The sequence below is a fragment of the Periplaneta americana genome, chromosome 10 (genome assembly GCF_040183065.1).
Source record: "Periplaneta americana isolate PAMFEO1 chromosome 10, P.americana_PAMFEO1_priV1, whole genome shotgun sequence".
Lineage (NCBI taxonomy): Eukaryota > Metazoa > Arthropoda > Insecta > Blattodea > Blattidae > Periplaneta > Periplaneta americana.
In genome coordinates, this window is record NC_091126.1 from 67,321,520 (window position 1) to 67,342,886 (window position 21,367).

General features: G+C 34.4%; 1 protein-coding gene across 8 annotated transcripts in view; it reads left to right on the top strand.

The window, feature by feature from the left end:
* The window catches only part of Slmap (Sarcolemma associated protein), a 215,630-nt gene that overhangs the window by 20,866 nt on the left and 173,397 nt on the right, over window positions 1-21,367 (top strand). The gene's annotated exons all lie outside the window — the stretch shown is intronic.

A 21,367-nucleotide genomic window follows, 5' to 3' on the forward strand; every position in this document is an offset into this window, starting at 1 on the left:
ACATAGGCTAGGCTGTTTACTGAATGTTACTTAGGCAGTAGAGTACAAAGCAGCAGGGATTAATAAAATAATTAACACAGCATTTTAATATGAAAGCCCCTAATTGTCGCGTTTAGTGTTACTTCCATCTATCGTCAAAAGTTTATATTAATACGAAAAAAATAAAGTGAAAAGTATTCTAAGGATAAAAAAATGACGAAAGCCTGTTATGTTTTCACTGGTGCATTTAAAAGGCAACAAAAAAAAAGGTTTAGTAATTACACGAAGATTTGAACTTGCAACCTCATGAACTCTCAGCTAACGCTCTACCAACTATGCTAAGAGTACTACTGCAGTAAGAACGGCATTGTAACGTACAATGGCCGTACTCCACTTGAGAACCTGTTATACAGTATATAGTGTTTGTGTTACAATATTCACTGTTTAAAAACTCTGAACTATCTGTCTGTTTTAAATCTCGTATATGAATTATTTTCTCGGAAGATTTTAGTGATTAATAGTTGTGTTCCCCCATTATAACTACTAGAAGAATATACGCAAACTTTTGAATAAAGCCAGGCTGTCCCGAGCGCTCACGGATTGGAACTTAGTCTCTCAGACGCCGCCACTTTCATTTTGACGAAGTGTACTTTCGGGAACATGGGTAGTAGATGAAGAATCTGTTAGAGATAATTAAAGACCATACTGAATTTTTGTAATACAATTAGTAAGGCTGTTAGTATTTTCATAATTTTGTCCGAGAGAGATAAGCTATACAGTTGCTCTTGCGAAAGTAAAGAACCTATTGCGCGATTGTTGCTAGATAAATTAGATTATTATGGAATTAAAGGTGTTGCACACCAATGGTTTCACTCATATCTCATAGATAGGAAACAGAAAGTTGAAATCAATACAACTATGAAATCTGCATCGATATGGGGAACTATTAATAATGGAATTCCTCAAGGATCAATATTAGGTCCCCTACTTTTTCTAGTGTTTATAAATGATCTTGCCCCCCTAATAAAAGATGTAGGTCATCCCATATTATTTGCAGATGACACAAGTATAGTAATTACAGCCAATAACTCCAACACATTCCAATCTTCAACAGAGGAAATTCTCTTCAAAATATGTGACTGGTTCTCAGTCAATTAATTAGTATTAAATTGTAACAAAATTAACATAATTCAATTTAAATCCTGTCCAAATTCAACGTCGCAAATTTCTAGCGCAATAATTAATAATAGATCCCTATTAGAAACAACAACAACCAAATTTCTTGGCTTAAAAATCGATAATGTGTTAAATTGGAAAAATCATATTAAAGAAATTACCCCCAAACTTAATTCAGCTTGTTTTGATATTAGATCTATGCAAAAGATAGTCAATACCTTAAAAACAATATACTTTGCATACTTCTGCTCGGTAATGAGTTTTGGAATAATATTCTGGGGAAATTCCACAGATAGTAACAGTATATTTCTATTACAAAAAAAAAAGTGGAATAATAGTAGGTGCCAAATCTAGGGAATCGTCTAGGACTATTTAAAAAAAAACAACAAATAATGCCCATGGCTTGTCAGTATATCTTTTCATTAATAATCTTCCTCGTATGTAATCGTGAAAACTTTGTAACTAATTCAACAGTTCATAGCATAAATACACGTCAAAAATGACTTTCATACTCCATGGGCAAGTCTATCGTGCTATCAAAAAGGAGTGCGTTATATGGCAGTACAAATTTTTAATAACCTCCCTATCGATATAAAAAATGAAACTTAAAACATAAAATTATTTAGGGCCAAATTAAAGAAGTACCTAATTTCTCACGCCTTCTATTCTGTAGGTGAATTCATGACATTCAGTAACACTTCATGAAATTGATACTAAAACTATGTGTTGTACCAGTAGACTATATTGTAAATCTCGTCTGTATATATTTCATCTAGACTGTGACTATAAATTAAGATTTTATAATAGTATTACGTTTTTGACTTGTTCCATATTCTAGCTGTAAGCATGTATGAATACCATGGAATGTTAATAAATACAATACAATACAAAGGGGAAATATCACTGGTACAGAAGTGGAATACTGTACTATTTTGCTAAATATTTAACATCACCAGAGGAAGCCATAGAATGATAATTTGCTAATATACAGGCTGGAAGTTATATAGCTGCCAGATTGGAAGGGCAATAGAATATTTTAAAATAAATAAAAATATATTATGCCTTTTGTAATTAAGTCCGTGGTTAATGAGAAAATTAGACTGAAAGTGTACGTAGTTTAGCAACAGCGCATCGCCGGCTCACTTATGAATACACATTCGGTATGAAAAGCACCATTCCGGCTCTCAATCGCTGTAGTAGGGTTTGCCACTTCCTAAAGGCGGGAAGTATGATCGTCTACGTGTTAATTTTTACTTAATTTGCGAGAAAACCGCCCATTTTATTTGAAAACTTCATCACTTTATCTAATGATAAGAGTAAAAATCAGAATCGTTCGGATGTACTTATAGAGTAAAACAGTCGTAACATGTAGGAGAAAGTTATTTTTTTTCTGTGAAAAGTATTCATTTGGGACTAAACTGGGTATTATCTTTTTTTTTTTTTTTTTTTTTTTGTACTTTGTTCAAGCAATAAGCTGTTATTATAATATCAATTTTTGTTTTCCACCTGTGCTTATCTTAATATTTGGATTTATATTAACGTTTTCGACACTCGGTGTGTGTCATCTTCAGATATGGGGTCTATGTCATTGTGTGTTGTGAAGACCTAGCTTCTTAATTATGTTGTGGGTTGTTCACTTGTGTATGACCTTTCATGATTTCTTAATTTAGCTAAAATTACTATAAGCAGTGTGTGGTTGGTTGTTATGATTCTGTTAAATTCTATCTTTTGAAAACCCATATAGGACAATAGAAAATTATGTTAAAACCATTATTATGACACATAAATATAAACAAGTAAAATATATACACTATAAAAACACTGTAAAACACTGTATACACTATATCGATTTTATCACATATATGGTTGGCTGCGTTGGCCTGTTATATCGTTAAAATTGGGTTGTTTTTACTGTTATTGGTAAAAACTGTCTTTTTGACGCACTTTCACTGATTTTCCATAGTATTGTATGTTGGAGTTTTTGATGTTGTTCAAGTTGACTACTGTGAATCGTTGATGCTGTTATTGAGTACTTAGACGTATATAATACAAGCTATTTTTTGTTGAGTCCGCTGTCTAGTGTGGCCATGCGTGTAATTTTAGCTGATGTTGGAGTGTTCCTATGTGGTGCATGGCTGAGACTCCAGATAAGCACAGGTGGAAAACAAAAATTGATATTATAATACAGTGAGCTTATCGGCATCTCCAAAATGAAACTAATAAGCTGTTAGTTAAAATTTGTATAGTTACGATACATTAGTTCTACCCTGTACAGTAAATATAAACAATAATTAATGCACTGTTAGATCATAATAAAATTCAGAAAGTTGGCATATACTTATATTAAACAGATTTTTCGTTTTCATTCAGTTCATTTCAAATTATAAGTGTGTTTTCGCTTACTTTTTCCCATAGATCTTTATGTTTTTGTTTGTATTGTGATGTTCATTTTGTTTAATGTTATAAAGATGAGGGCCTATTTTAACCTCCAGTGTTCATAATTAATTACCCATAACATTCATATCTGATTAATTAGGCCTACAACATACTATGCCAGCCACCGGCGTAGCTCAGTCGACTTGTCTGCCGATCCGGAGTTGCGGTCGGGAGCTTGGGCTGATTAACTGGTTGGGATTTTCCGAGATTTTCCCCAACCATAAGGCGAATGTCGGGTAATCTATCGCGAGTCCTCGGCCTCACCTCACCAAATACCATTCCACTGTCACCAATCCCATGGACCAAAATCAGAAGTAATAACAATGTTCCATAAGCAAAGTCATAAACTTTTGTAGCGATAAATACTCGCATTGCGCGATTATCAGTTGTAAACGGGTTTAATTTTTTTCATTTCATTCGTGCGATAATCGTATCGCAGGAAAAATAAAGCATGTTGCCTTTTTAAAATCGCAGCGATTAAATTACAGAAATTGCTTGTGTTTTATATCTCATTTAATCATTTCCTATGTTCTACAATTAAAATCGTATCGCAGAAAAAAATACATGTCGCCTTTTTAAAATCGCAGCGATTAAATTACAGAAATTTCACGTGCTTTATATCTCATTTAATCATTTCCTATGTTCTACAATTAAAATCGTATCGCAGAAAAAAATACATGTCGCCTTTTCAAAACCGCAGCGATTAAATTACAGAAACTGCACGTGTTTTATATATCATTTAATCATTTCCTATGTTCTACAATTAAAATCGTATCGCAGGAAAAATAATGCATGTCGCCTTTCTAAAATCGCAGCGATTAAATTACAGAAATTGCACGTGTTTTATATCTCATTTAATCATTTCCTATTTTCTATAATTAAAATCGTATCACAGGAAAAAATAATGTATGTCGCCTTTTTAAAATCGCAGCGATGAAATTACAGAAATTGCACGTGTTTTATATCTCATTTAATCATTTCCTATGTTCTACAATTAAAATCGTATCGCAGGAAAAAATAATGCATGTCGCCTTTTAAAATCGGAGCGATTAAATTACTGAAATAGCACGTGTTTCATATCTCATTTAATCATTTCCTATTCTCTACAATTAAACTCGTATCGGAGGAAAAATAATGCATGTCGCCTTTTTAAAATCGCAGCGATTAAATTACAGGAATTGCACGTTTTATATTTGAATTAATCATTTCCTATTTTCTACAATTAAAATCGTATCACAGGAAAAATAATGCATGTCGCTTTCTAAAATCGCAGCGATTAAATTACAGAGATTGCACTTGTTTTATATTAATAATTTCCTATTTTCTACAATTAAAATCTTAAGATGTTTAATCTTATTGCGCGAGCTATCTAAAGAGGCAATTTGAAAGAGCTAATTTAAACTGGAACATTTAGCTAAAAATTCCAGGAATTTGAATGAAAATATAATTGTGTTATTGAGCTGGCTTTAATGTTTTCGTAACTAAAAGCAAAGTTAATTCTTAGGTAAATTTATGTAAAAGTAGCATAGATGTTAAACCCTTTAGTTGTAATCTAGTTAAACTGATTGTGTGCGGTTTTAGCACTTTCATTTATTACATACTTCCGGTGAATGTATCCATAACGTTGAACTAAATTGGTGTGCTAGAATTCACAAAACACCTTTCCACTTGTAAAATGTAATGGAATGTGGGTGAAAATACCGACCATTGAAAAGCGTTGTTTATAAATTTATAGACGCAGTTACGCTTTTGTAATTCCGATTATTTCTTCCAGTTGACATATTACACTCCTCACTCTTCCATCCAGACGCTGAACCTGTGTATGTGTTTGAGTGCTAGATGTGTACTCTACACGTAGGATTCATATTTACGAAGACCATAATGAAACTACGCATACACATGGTTTTCTGCTTCAGTAAATTCACAAAAATTATGTAGTTTTCACCATTCAACAGTGTACTAATTCGTAACATGATTTCTAAGCCCGCGTTTGTAAAATAAAAAAAAGTGAAGTGGAGGGTAGTTGTAAAGTTATTGCTTCGTAGGGAGTAGCATTACGATCTGCGTGTGGTCAGCTGCAGCTCTTTGTCATATTGTATCACGGTTCAGCTGTGAATTGGAGGGGTGCGTAGGTGTAGCAACACATGACATTTCAGTACGCTATGTAGTAATTTTCTAGTTGTATGGGTTTTCTGATACTGTTAGAAAATCTAGTCTACTGCTTGCAGTAGTGGTCAACATGCCTGACTGCGAAACTCCCGGGCCCGAGATTGAATCTTGATTGGGACAAGTTAAGGCTGGTTCACAATAAACCAGGAACGGAAACGACAACGGGAACGGAAGTAATGTTAAAATAAATGTATTTAAATGTGAGCATTCACAATAGTTAATTGTGAATGCTCATATTTAAATACATTTATTTTAACAATATTCCGTTTTCGTTCTCGTTGTCGTTTCCGTTCCAGGTTTATTGTGAACCAGCCTTTACTTGGTTGACCGATTTTTCTCAACCCTTTCAGAAAATGCTGGATAACTTTCGGCGTTTGGTCCTCGGGTACACTTTGCCATCATCATCATCATTATTTTCATCTTCATTATCATACGATATACGGAAAGCAACTGGAAACTACCGTGCCTGTAATCAGTTTTCCTAATACAATCTAGTACCTGCCAGATCGCCAATACGATAGTTACGGTGAGGCACAGCTTGGTATCTATCAGATCGCCAACAATCTTCCCGATCAGACGAATAATAATAATAATAATAATAATAATAATAATAATAATTACAAAAGGAGGAAATTAAATGCAGAATAAATATGGGAAATGCGTGTTATTATTCGGTTGAGAAGCTTTTGTCATCTAGTCTTCTGTCAAAAAATCTGAAAGTTAGAATTTATAAAACAGTTATATTACCGGTTGTTCTGTATGGTTGTGAAACTTGGACTCTCACTTTGAGACAGGAACAGAGATTAACGGTGTTTGAGAATAAGGTTCTTAGGAAAATATTTGGGGCTAAGAGGGATGAAGTTACAGGAGAATGGAGAAAGTTACACAACGCAGAGCTGCACGCATTGTATTCTTCACCTGACATAATTAGGAACATAAAATCCAGACGTTTGAGATGGGCAGGACATGTAGCACGTATGGGCGAATCCAGAAATGAATATAGAGTGTTAGTTGGGAGGCCGGAGGGAAAAAGACCTTTGGGGAGGCCGAGACGTAGGTGGGAAGATAATATTAAAATGGATTTGAGGGAGGTGGGATATGATGGTAGAGACTGGATTAATCGTGCTCAAGATAGGGACCAATGGCGGGCTTATGTGAGGGCGGCAATGAACCTCCGGGTTCCTTAAAAGCCAGTAAGGAAATAGTAAGTAAGGAATAATAATAATAATAATAATAATAATAATAATAATAATAATAATAAAGTTTAAACATCTACAGAATTTGTGGAGTTTATTTATTGAAAACAGAACACTTTTCCAAAGATTATCGCCTTAAAAGTTGTTTTTGATACTTGTATGTAAATATACAGGGTGATTCACGAGGATTTACCGTCACTTACGGAGCTTATTTCCGAAGACATTCTGAGCAAAAAAGTGATATAAACATTTTTGTCCTCATCTCAATATTTTTAGAATTACACTAATTTGAAGTTGTTTGTAAAATACAGTTTTTCTTTAGTTTTAAGGGTAAAAGAATATTACAAATAGAGAATGAACTATTCAGAAGTAACATTTCTTTAATTGGCTAGTGTTCGGAAGCTAAAAATGTGTTGTCAGTTGCTTTGTACAGATTTTGTTGTTCAATTTTTAACCAAAAATGACATCTTTCTTACGCACTGATCACAAAAATTGCTACAAATCATACGACTTTAGAAACCTGATTCTTCACAATTTAATTATGCATCGTAATATACAGTCTTGAAGAATTTACAAGAGTGGCGTGATTTGCAACAATTTTGATAAATGCTTAAGAAAATGTAATTTTGTAGTTAAAAATGCAAAAAGAAAATCTGTCGAAGGAACTGTGGAATTTACAACAAATTTTTAGCTTCAGAATATTAGCTAATTAAGGAAATGAAACTGCTGAATAGTTAATTCTTTATCTTTAATATTCTATTACCCTCAAAACTCAAGAAAAAAGGTATTTTACAAACAATTTCAAAGTAGTATAACTCTGAAAATATTGAGATTAGGACACATGTTTATATGACATTTTTGCTCAGACTGTCTTCTGAAATAAGCTCTGTGAGGGACGGTAAATCCTCGTGAATCACTCTATATACAATAAAGTGAGAACTCAAGAATTTACACGCATTACTGATTTTGCATTGGGTTGATGGAGATGTTCGTAGCTTTTTTTCGCTGTGGCATTATTTGAGATGGAATTGAAGACAAATTAATCAGTAATATATTCTCCTACTTATCTATGATCCCTGATCAAATATATATCAAATTGGCCAGTCACATGTTATGAATTGGCAGCACAAAATAAGAATAACCACCTGTGGAATTTTTTCATAATGACCGCTAGATGGAAGTAGAGTTGCTCCATACAATTCCATTAGGGTTATAACGTGACTTATTTGCAGTCGTTAGATGGCAGCATAGTGAAATTGATAAAAGTGGTTGGCTTGAAACTCCATTAGGCTTATCAGTCTTGTATATGATCAGGGCTATGACTCTCCGCCAGCGCTGGAGTAGTTTTTCGATTCCGAGTCTGTAGAAATATGCTGGTGTGGAGGAAATCTAAGAGCGCAACATCGGGAGAATATTGGGGATGTGGAATCACTTCACAACCTAGCTCCTGGATAGTTGCTTTCGTCCTGTTAGCGGGCGTGCATTATCGTGTTGCTGCAGCACTTGATGCAGTCTTCCCGGTGGTTTTTCTTCAGTTGCGGCCGCAAAGCATCTGAGTTGTTCACAATAAATGTTCGCAGCTGTGGTCCTGGGAAGCAATTGTTCGTAGTACACGACGCATTCTCTATACCACCAAACGCAGGATATTTTCTGTGGATTGATACAAACTTTTGTACGGGATGTTGTGTTGAAAGGAGAGAACCATTTTCTTGCAGTGATTTCTCCTATCGTATTTTCCCCATACACGGCATAAATGTTTCGAACCGCCTTTGCAGTGTTAGTGTTCGACAAACTGATAACACAGGGTTGCAAAATTAAATTTTAGTTCAAGGCTTTTAATACCGAAGGTTCATTTTGATTAATTGTTGGCTTCTGTTGATGGATCTGAAGTCAAATTGTGTCTATTACGTATGAAAAAAATATATATGATTAGAAGAATTGCCAGCTCCATTCATGCAATATTAACACATTTAAATACATAAACCAAATACTGTTTATAAATGTATATACACAAAAAAAAAAAATCAAACAGCACTATCTGGTTCATATTCACAATGTAAGTTCAACTGATTCCAAGTCTAATGCAGACACTTCATTTTTCAGTACCGCTTCCTCTTAATCTGAAAGTTCTGTCTTCGAGATTGTATTCTGTGTTGCAGCTCCACATTGTCTCTTTTCATAGACCAACTGTAGTCAGCCATCATCACTTCATCCCACCTTGATAGCGCTTTTCTATTTCTTTCATGTCTTGATAAACTCTTTGTCCGTGTTCTTCGCTGTAATCTCCAAGAGTCAGGGTTATAAAGGAAATGGATTTTAATGTTTATATGTTATCTCTTTGGCTTTCGAAAGTGAGAGAGCCGCAGACGTAACAGAACACGTTAGAGTCACTTGTACAGTTGTCAAAAGAAAAAATGGCCGCTCTCTTGAAGCAAAGTTCCCTTCGGGTATCTTCGCTACAATTCGGAGACAGGCGATGTTACATGTTGTTGGACTACCTTGCCTGATATCTACAATTATAATTAAAGTATTTTGCGTGTTACTTGATAGCGTAATGGTAGCGTTGCGGATTCTTATTCGTAAGGTCCTGCGCTCGAATACAATCTCGTGCTTTTTATGTTCTTTTTTGTTTTGTTTTTAAGACAGACAAAATATACATAATTGCTTCTTTCTCTTTTACGATTGTTTTAGTAATTAACATCAGGTTCATTAATGTAGACTATTATGCCATGCTTTTTCATTGTGACTGCAAATGGAAAGAAAAAAGATTTTAATCTCAACAAAAATATCGTGGCATAAATAAAACAAACTTACTGGCGTCTGCCTTAGAACATTCAAACAATTAAGCGTTCAAAAAGAAAACAAAAAACCACGGTTTAATATTTAGTCTATCTTCCCCTTATCTCGATCACATCTTGCAGTTGAGTGGGCATGGAATCGACTAGTCTTTGCAAATAGCAACTGTTCTTAGACACGACATTGCAGGCATTCTGGACATATATACATAAATGTTCTGCCCATGGGCAGGTCTTTCATTGCAAAACTAGCATTCTCCAATCTTTCCTATTTTCTGCCTTCCTCTTAGTCTCTGCATATGATCCACATATCCTAATGTTGTCTATTATTCTTCTCAAGCAGAGACCCAACCAATTCCTTTTTCTCTTTCTAATCAGTTTCAGCATCATTCTTTCTTCACCCACTTTATCCAACACAACTTAATTTCTTATTCTGTCTGTCCACTTCACACGCTTCGTTCTTCTCCACATTCACATTTCAAATGTTTCTATTCGTTTCTCTTCATTTCGTCGTAATGTCCATGTTTCTTCCCCATACAATGCCATACTCCTCACAAAACACTTCACTAGTCTCTTCCTTAGTTCTTTTCCAGAGGTCCGCAGGATATCCTTCTTCTATTAAAAGCTTCCTTTGTTCATGTTTGCAGTTTTTCTTGGGACGGATAGGCCTAAATGCGGTAACATCCCGTTGCTTTCCGCACACCACTATCTCTTTCGCATCTTATTAAATTCCAGGGGACCCAAGCGTGGAGATGAGGAGAGTGGATTTGACTAATTGGGCCCTCTGGACTTCACCGAAATTCACCGCAAGGGTTAAATATTAATTCTATCAGGGTGTTAGACCCTATCAGAGACCGGGAAATCCCAATTAGCCTTTGCCCCCTCGCATCCTGGACTAGCTTCTACAAATCATAATAAAATCTTGGAGGGGTATTGGGCCAATTTTTCCGCAAGTGTTTCCACTCTTGTGCCCTCGTAGCTCAGCGGAAGAACGTCGGAATTTAGATGTCGACGTCTCAGGTTCAATTTCTCGTTACTCCTTTTCATTTTATTGTGGTTCAAGAGGTTTTCCCCAGCCGTGGGACTGAAGCCGGATGGTCTATGGCGAGTCCTTGACATCAACCCCTTTGATTTGATTACCCCCTTTGATTTGATTACCTGGTTGGGTTTTTCCGAGGTTTCCCCCACCGAAAAGGCAAATGCCGGGTAATATTTTGGCGAATCCTCGGACCTCATCTCATCTCACTACATCTCGCCAAAATGTAAAAAAATGTAAAAAAATGTAAAAAAATGTAAAAAATTGTACAAAATTGTAAAAATTGTAGAAAATTACTAAATTGTAAAAGTATAAAAATTTGTAAAAATTGTAATTGTAATATTGTAAAATGTTGACATGTTCCACATCTTAAAGCTTCATTGCTCATGTAAGATCTATGGAATAAAATAAATGAATGAATGAAAGTATAATGTAATAATATAGAAAGAAAAACTAACACCAGTATTATGAAACTGTATTATTCCAAACCTAATATTAAATTTATGTTATTTATATCGCTAAAGAACGATAACTGAATATAAATTATAACTTGAATATTATTTATGTCGCTAAAGAACGATAACAATATAAATAACTTGAATATTATTTATACAGTGTCACTAAAGAACGATAATAGAATATAAATGCTGAATGTAGGTTTATTTAATTTAATATAAGATATTGTATAATATATATTTAATTATTTAAAGAAAATAACCTCTTTTACAAAGAAAAATGGTTATTTGTATTATAATAATTACTTTCATAAAATACAGATTATTTATATAGTGACAGAAAAATAACATATTAATATCTATGGAATAAAATAAATGAATGAATGAATTTATAACGCTAAAAAACGAAAACAGAATATAAATTATAAGTTGCATATTATTTATATCGCTAAAGAACGATAACAGAATATAAAAAACGTGAATGTTATTCATATCGTTAAAGAACGATAACAGAATACAAATGATGACTTGAATATTATTTATATCTCTAAAGAACGATAACAGAATACAAAAAATTATAACTTGAATATTATTTATATCGCTAAAGAAAGATTAAAAAATAAAATGAAAACTTCAAGAAGGCCCGAACACACAACCTTCGAACCATTAAGCCAGTGCTCTACCGCTACTCTACGAGACGCAGATGTGGAATAATTCCATAGTTTTGAAACTGTTTCTACAAGCACATGCATCGTGTAACATCGCCGTGACCCGAGGTGGACTTAGAAAATATTCGCTGTTCACGAGTGCGGTCACTTTTTTTTGACAACTGTACAGCTGTCAAAAAAAAAAAAGTGGCCGCACTCGTGAACAGCGAATATTTTCAAAGTCCACTTCGGGTCGCGGCGATGTTACACGATGCATGTGCTTGTACAAGCAGTTCCCGAACTATGAAAGTTTTCCATGTCTGCGCCTCGTAGGCCAGCGGTAGAGTGCTTGTTTAATGATTCGAAGGTTGTGGGTTCGGGCCTTCTTCAAGTTTTCATTTTATTTTTTAATCGTTCTTTAGCGATGTAAATGCTATTCAAATTATCATTTATATTCAGTTATCGTTCTTTATGGATATCACGTTATTTATATTTTGTTATCGTTCTTTAGAGATATGAATAAAATTCAAGTCATCATTTGTATTCTGTTATCGTTTTATAACGATATGAATAACAATTATTATTATTGTATCTCCAATGGTGGTTAGCCCTATTTTACATATGTATGTTAGGGCTATAGTTTCATACACAAAAAAGATAAGCATAAAGAGAAATAGAAAAGAAAATTAAATTAGCTTACGCGATGTAAACAAAACATAAACAAACCGTAAATTAGGCATTGCGATTGCAAAATAAATATCAGGTATCAATTTGAAACATACAAAAACATTAACAACACACATACGTAACACTTCTATAACACAAATACGCAGCTTTCCGTACGATACATCATAAATTAATACACAATAGTCACACAAACACAATCAAACTATAATTACAAAATTGCGACGACATCAAGCATCACATAACTCACATACATAACAAATCAAGCATCCGTTACAACACATACACTTCAACATAGTTACCACACTTTTAAAAGTTACAAATTTGGCTCCAAGAAGAATAAATAGGACACTGTTACTAATTACTATTCTTCTACAATTTCTTAAATACATCTGTAATAAATCTGTGAAATTCCGATATGAATAATATTCACGTTTTTTATATTGTTATCGTTCTTTAGCGATATAGATAATATTCAAGTTATCATTTATATTCTGTTTTCCTTCATTAGCATTATAAAATAATATTCAAGTTATTTATATTGTCATTGTTCTTTCGCAATATAAATAATCTGTATTTTATGTAAGTAATTATTATAACACAAATAACCATCTTTCTTTGTAAAATAGGTTATTTTATTTAGACAATTAAATACGTATTATATAATATCTTATATTAATTAAACAAACCGATATTTATCATTTATATTCTGTTATCGTTGTTTAGTGATACTGTATAAATAATATTCAAGTTATTTATATTGTAATCGTTCTTTAGCGATATAAATAACATAAATTTAATATTAGGTTTGGAAAAATCCAGTTGCATAATACTGGTATTAGTTTTTCTTTTTGTATTACATTATACTATCTTGAACCACAATAAAATGAAAAGGAGTAACGAGGAATTGAACCTGAGACGTTGACATCTTAATTTCGACGTTCGTCCGCTGAGCTACGAGGGCAAAAGTGTGGAAACATTTTCGGAAAAATTGGCCCAATCACACTCTAAGATTTTCTGATGATTCGTAGAAGCTAGTCCAGGATGCGGGGGGCAAAGGCTAATTGAGATTTCCCGGTCTCTGATCGGGTCAAACATCCTGATAGAATTAATATTTAACCCTTGCCGTTACTTTCGGTGAAGTCCGGATGGCCCAATTAGTCAAATCCACTCTCCTCATCTCCACGCTTGGGTCCCCTGGAATTTAATAAGATGCGAAAGAGATAGTGGTATGCGGAAAGCAACGGGATGTTACCGCATTTAGGCCTATCCTTCCCAAGAAAAACTGCAAACATGAACAAAGGAAGCTTTTAATAGAAGAAGAAGAAGAAGAAGAAGAAGAAGGATATTCTGCGGACCTCTGGAAAAAGAACTAAGGAAGAGACTAGTGAAGTGCTTTGTGTGGAGTGTGGCATTATATGGGGAAGGAACATGGACATTACGACGAAATGAAGAGAAACGAATTGAAGCATTTGAAATGTGGATGTGGTGAAGAACGGTGCGTGTGAAGTGGACAGAGAGAATAAGAAATAAAATTGTGTTTGAAAAAGTGAGTGAAGAAGGAATGATGCTGAAACTGATTAGAAAGAGAAAAAGGAATTGGTTGGATCTCTGGTTGAAAAGAATAATAGACGACATTAGGATATGTGAATCTTATGCGGAGACTAAGAGGAAGGCAGAAAATAGGAAAGATTGGAGATTGCTGGGTTTGCAATGAAAGACCTGCCCATGGACAGAACACTTGTGTATGTGGGTATGTTCAGAATGCCTGGAATATCGTGTCTAAGAACAGTCGCTATTTGCAAAGACTAGTCGATTCCATGCTCACTCGACTGCAAGATGATCGAGATAAGAGGAAGATAGACTAAATATTGAATTGTGGCTTTTTGTTTTTTTCTTAACGCTTAATTGTTTGAATGTTTTAAGGTCGACGCCAGTAAATTTGTTTTGTTTATGCCACGAAAGATATTTTTATTGAGAATAAAATCTTTTTTCTTTCCATTTGCAGCCACAATATCATAATGATAAAGTCATGGCATAATATATTAATGAACCTGATGTTAATTACTAAAATAATCGTAAAAGAGAAAGGAGCCATTATCTATAGTTTGTCTCTCTCAAAAACATAACAAAAAAGAACATAAAAAGCACGAGGTTGTAGTCGAACGCAGGACCTCATGAATAAGAGGCCTGAACGCTACCATTACGCTATCGAATCACAGAGAAAATACTTCAATTATAACTGTAGATATCAGGTAACGTGGTCCAACAACATGTAATATCGCCTGTCTCCGAATTATAGCGAAGATACCCGAAGGGAACTTTGTTTCAGGAGAGCGGCCACTTTTTCTTTTGACAGCTGTACATGTTCTTCGTGAGGAAGTCGCCATAATTAGACCGATTTGAAAAAAACCTGTTAACACTTTTGCAGATATAAATTTCACTTTAAAATTATTGTCATATGACTGTAATGCTTCTGTGTGCTTCCAGACAAATCGAGAAATATCGATTGTTTCACAGTCGATCGTGTTTAATCATTTTACGATAGATTATATCCGTTGCTTACGAGATTACACAAGCTGGCGCATAGCGCTTGAAATACGCGTCTGAAGTGATTCCCTCGTAATGCCAATTCCGCCTCTCGGAGCGCTGTTCTGCCCTAAATATTCATAGCAGAACACTTAAATGACATTTACATTTGGGACATTTAAAGGACTCGCCATTGCTTATTAAATGCTTCGTACAATATTTTATGGATAATAGACGTAATTTCCAAACTTCTACGTCTCAATTATATTACAATAAAAGGCTGTCATTCTTGATATTAAAAGATATTACATATTATAAACTAAGGTACTACCTTTCTGTTGTTCAATTCATACACCGTACCTTTTCGGAAATATTGAAAGAAACTTAATATATTTTATATGAACACTGTAGTCTACCCTTTTCAGGTATCCATTTATTATTATTATTATTATTATTATTATTATTATTATTACTATTATTATTATTATTCCAATGAATTAAGGTACTGTATTATCTTCCATTTCCCTGACTTCATAATTTAATCATTTGTAAGTAGGCCTAACTTAGGCTATCCCTTTCTTTTTAAAAAATATATTGACGTTGAAGTGTTATGATTTTTACTAAAGCAAACAGCAGTCACAATACATGATTAGTACAAATGTGCGATTTTTCTTGCACAACTTGCAGCGGTGAAATAAATATCTAATAGGCCTCCTGATTAACCTGTTACTTACAAATGGCTTTTAAGGAACCCGCAGGTTCATTCCCGCCCTCACATAAGCCCACCACCATCGGTCCTTATCCTGTGCAAGATTAATCCAGTACTGGGTAGTAATAGCAAATGCTATGATATTTTAGAGTGTGTAAACAGTTTTAAATTAGGAGTTAGAATGAAATTAATTAGGAAGTTAGACTGCAATATATGTGATTAGAAATGGTTTTCGAATTTGACTATTTCCCAAAACATAAACAAATATCTCAGGGACAATAATTCTTTAGAATTTGCCGATCATAGGTACATGCGCATCTGCTCTCCCCAATCCCCATTTCATTTTTAGTAATGTCTGAATCTTGCTCCCCCTGTCACTCATGACATGTCAATTTAATAAAATCATAAAGCAAAATTTTCGGTACACCATGCAGTGATAATTGTACTTTATCACAACGAATAATTGTAGTAATTATTATTTATTTATTTATTACTCGTAATGTCGTAATAATATTTTATTTGGCTTGGAGGATGAGGGGAGTACGTTACACTAAATTCGGCATGCTCATCATTAAAATCGCATTTCTGCGTATGTTGTATCCTAAATAATCAAATCGTATATGTGTCAATATTCAGCAGTAATAATTAACCATTGTCGTGGAATATTTCGCCACTATAAATGATCTCATAAATCATCTCTTTTCCTCGAATAACGCTACTGATTGCCTTAAGGCAAGGCAAGCTAAGAACGATATTAATTTGATTTTGATTATGATGATAATAATAATGATGATGGTGATGATGATAATAATAATAATAATAATAATAATAATAATAATAATGTCTGAAAGTAGGAGAAACCGGTAGTTCACTTTTAACAATTATAACAGATTAGAGGGAACGAAATCTGAAGGAAAAACACGGAACTGAAAACAATCAACTTGCCAAAGTAAATGAACCAGATGAACAATGTAGTTTGGAAGCAAAATTTTTAATTCAACAAATTCAGACTTTCGGGAAACAAAATTGTAAATTCCATTAAATGACGCTGAAAATCTGCATACTGATAGTTAACAAGTCATCAATAAATCTCAAATAAGACTGTAATATGCTTGGCATATTTATAATTTTCGTACTCAATCAGTAATGCACAATTAATCAAACTATTTTCACGATACACAATGCTTAGTAATGGTACTATTCATCATTTCATAGTGCAGCGAGGCGAACCTAGCGGCAGAAATTGTCATAACTCTCAGAGACCTACTCTCGATCGTGCTATGCGCCAGCTTGTGTAATCTCGTAAGCAACGATTATATCGATAGCAGTATAAGATTTCACGCGAAATTTAAATATAGCGCACTTAAGGAATTACATAAAAACTGTGGGTGTTCGACAGAAACTAATTTTATTTTTGCAGAGAGCATGAAAAAAAATCATTCAAAAAGTCAAAAGCGTGGATATGTGCGTGGAAGTGTCCTTAGAATTATGTGATCATATAGTTGTGAAGGAACTGAAAAAAATATTAGGGTGTAATATTGTACGATCGATTTGCAAAACGAATAGTGGTTAAGACTAATATATGTCAATAAGATGGCGCAGATGCTGATTGAAAAATCGTAGAAAATTCTTCTGTTATTACGCATTTAGGGCTACTAATGAAGGGACAAAATCATAATTTTATAGTGTATAATATCAGTAATAACGAAGTCCTAGTATAGATGTCATATCTAAATAGTTGATCTATAGTTTAGGCGAGTACCTAAAGGCTTAATGCGTCAGGACGTCAGTAACTTGTATAATATGCTTTGACAGCAGTGTACAAGTGTAAATATAGTTATGGTGAGTACGGTAAACCATACAGTTATTGGCCATTTAAGGAAAGTTTTTTGTTTGAAAGTCAAGGATTTCAATGCATTATATTGTAAGAAGGAACTGTTTGTGCATCTGTAATTGTCAATTATTTCTTTATTCAAATCACTGTTACACAAATGGATTCAATAAAACTGTGTGATACTAGTGGCCAAATAATATTAATATGTATGAAATTATAGTTATTGGCCACTTCTCGACAGTTATTGGCCACTGACTGTATAGTTATTGGCCACTTCACAATTGTCAACTGTGACAGACATTTATTTTTGTTTTGGCTGCAAATATTATTTTAAACTCTTGCTATTATTTCTATTAGTTATTTACATATGCATTGCACTGCCCTAACACCAGTTTTATGTAAAATATAAATCCACATGTCTCTTTGCTCTGTAGGCCCTTATTTATATGTTGCTAGTTTATCAAGTGCTTCAAGGAAATCATCATCGTTTGAACTACCCTTAAGGTCCATACTGTTATGTGAATCTTCTTCTTTATAAAAATGAGTGACATAGGGAGATATCACCATCTTTTTCAGGAATATGTTGTCTGTGTTTATGTGAAATATAATTTACATAAAATACTTTTTTACATTGATTAAAGTTCCCGTTAACACTTTGTTAAAAACATAAAATTTACTCTGTCACACGTTAAAAGTGTTCACAACATAGAACAAACACACATACTAAATACCGACAACAACAAACACGCAGAGAAAATAATGTACTGGCATCGATATGTATATGACATAATAGTCTTATATAATGGAAAGAAAAGGCAAATAGAAAACCTACATCAACAACTCAACAAAATACACCCCAAATTAAAATATACAGTATAAATGGAACATAAGCAAGCTATAAACTTCTTAGACATCACCATAACCAAAACAAATAACAGACACGAATTCAAAATATATAGGAAACCCACTACAACCACAACACATATACACAATTCATCAAATCATCCCATACAACATAAACATGCAGCTTTCCGTACAATGACACAGATTAATTAATATACCAATGAACAATGACAACTACACTGAAGAATTAAACACAATAAAATATATAGCACAAGACAATGGATACAACCCTAACATAATAGACACACTAATAAAAAAGGCAAAACAAAAACAGACCAAACCAACACAAACAGCACGCGAGAATAAATACATAACATTAACATATCACAATACGAATACCCACAAAATCGCAACTTCATTCAGAAAACTAAAGTACAAAATTGCATACAAAACAAATAATACAACACAGAAATACTTAAATAACCACACTAAACATTCAAATATATATAATTCAACTGGAGTTTACAAATTAAAATGCAATAGTTGCCCACATTTTTACATAGGACAGACAGGAAGATCCTTTCATACAAGATACAACGAACATATTAAAGCTATAACCAAACCTTACATTACATCAAATTATGCAGATCACATTATCGACAATAATCATGACTACAATAATATAGAAACAGATATGGAAATTTTACACATCACACCAAAAAGTTTACAGTTAAATATCCTAGAACAATACGAAATATATAAGAATACAATAGCACACCCACATTACATACTTAATACGCAACTACAGTTCAATACGCACACATTGTTTGACATCATAATACGTCGTAGCATACAGACAGCCAACCCCCACCATAGGAACAACACACCCCCACCCCTACCATCGACAACTGCACATCGCAGAGCCAAAATCAGCAGTGGTTCAAGAGACACTGAAGACGACGACAAATAGCGTCGAAACGGGCCGTCTGTCGAAGGTAAATATCTTTTTAAACAATTTTAACACTTTTAACGTGTGACAGAGTAAATTTTATACTTTTTTACAATCTTCACATCAAATTTTACTAAAAGCTTCTTGCAAATGTCACAAATTGGACTTCATTCATTTTGCAATTCTCTGAAAAGTGTTCTATTTGTCATTTGTGTTTTCTCTTTTCCTTCTTGCGCAACTGCACGTTTTCTCTTTCTTTTTTCTTTTCTTGGACAACTTTCTGTTCGCGCTTCTTTCTGTGCATATCCTGGTAGCTCAGTGATATTATCGAAAATGGCAATCTTTCTATATCATGTTTTCCTTCTCTTTTAGGTGTCTCTGGCCAGACCAGAGACTTTCCGATTGTTGTATTCTTGACTCTTTTGAGCATGGAAGCTATTTTCTTACTTATGTTCTTTTTACTTCTATCAACTACGAGGTTACTTAGCGTCGATGGGATTGGTGATAGCGAGATGCTATTTGGCAAGATGAGGCCAAGGATTCCCCATGGATTACCTGACATTTCCCTTACAGCTGGGGAAAACCTCGGAAAAAACCCAACCAGAAATCGAACCCGTGCCCGAACGCAATTCCAGATCGGCAGGCAAGCGCCTTAACTGACCGAGCTACGCCGATGGCTCTCACTTACATTTATGTTACCACAACCAGAATGTTAACTACTACAACCTGCATTCACACTTGTTGATGTACAATGGGGAGTCGGCCACTGGCGTAGTTCAGTCGACTGAGGCACTTGCCTGCCGATCCAGACTTGTGCCCTGGCATGGGTTCGTTCCTGCTTGAGATGATCATTTGGTTGAGTTTTTCCGAGGTTTTCCCCAACTGTAAGGAGAATGTGAGGTAAACTATGGCGAATCCTGGGTCTCATCTCATCAAATACCATCGCGCTATCATCAATCGCATCGACGCAGAATAACCTAGTAGTTGATACAGCGTTGTTAAATAGCCAACAAAAATACAAAATATAAAAAATTGTCATGGAAAGTCAGATTCCGGGGTTCATCTCTTGCATTTTATAATAGGTGTAATTGTCAATATTGTCAGCCAAAACTTCTTATTGAGTACAGGGTTGTTTCCGATCTCTGATAACGAATTTTAATGACGTTATGTGCGTCAGGAATCACACCGACAGCTGAATTGCAGCGAGAGGTGACAAACCAGTAGTGAGTGATTTCATAATCAGAGTGCACGGTGTATCACAGTAGCAATTCCCAAGAAAATTTAACCTTTCTGGGAGGTGTACATAACAACTCTTTCCAATGCCAAATACAGTTACATGAAAATCATAGGAGCCTGCAAAAACGTGGTTTTATTATTTCTAAGAAAGACATCTTATATGTACTTAATAAGACTGGCAAAGCTCGGATGGGATTAATTCCAGAGTGGAAAAAGCAAGCAAATCCACCCCCCCCCCGTCACATGTCGTCGCACCCCACGAGATGATACAAATTAATTCCATTCGAGCTTTACCAATCTTATTAAGTATACAGAAGATGCGTTTCTTGGAAATAACGAAATCTCGATTATTACAAGCTTCTTTTATTTTCACTTCAGTGTACTTGGCACCGGAAAGAGTTGTTATGTACCCCTCCCAAAAAGGTTCGATTTTCTTGGGAATTTCTGCTGTGAGTCGCCGTGCACTCTGACTATGAGATCACTCACTACTGGTCTGTCATCTCGCGCCACAATTCAGCTGTCGTGTGACTCCTGACGCACATAATGCCATTCAAATTCGTTTCAGAGATCGGAAACATCCCCGTAGATTTGACTGCATCCAGTGTTCGATATGAAATGACATTTTCAGAACACTCATTATCAATTTCCTCCTAAGCTATAAGATTCAAATCACCTTTCCGTTTTAGCATTCTTT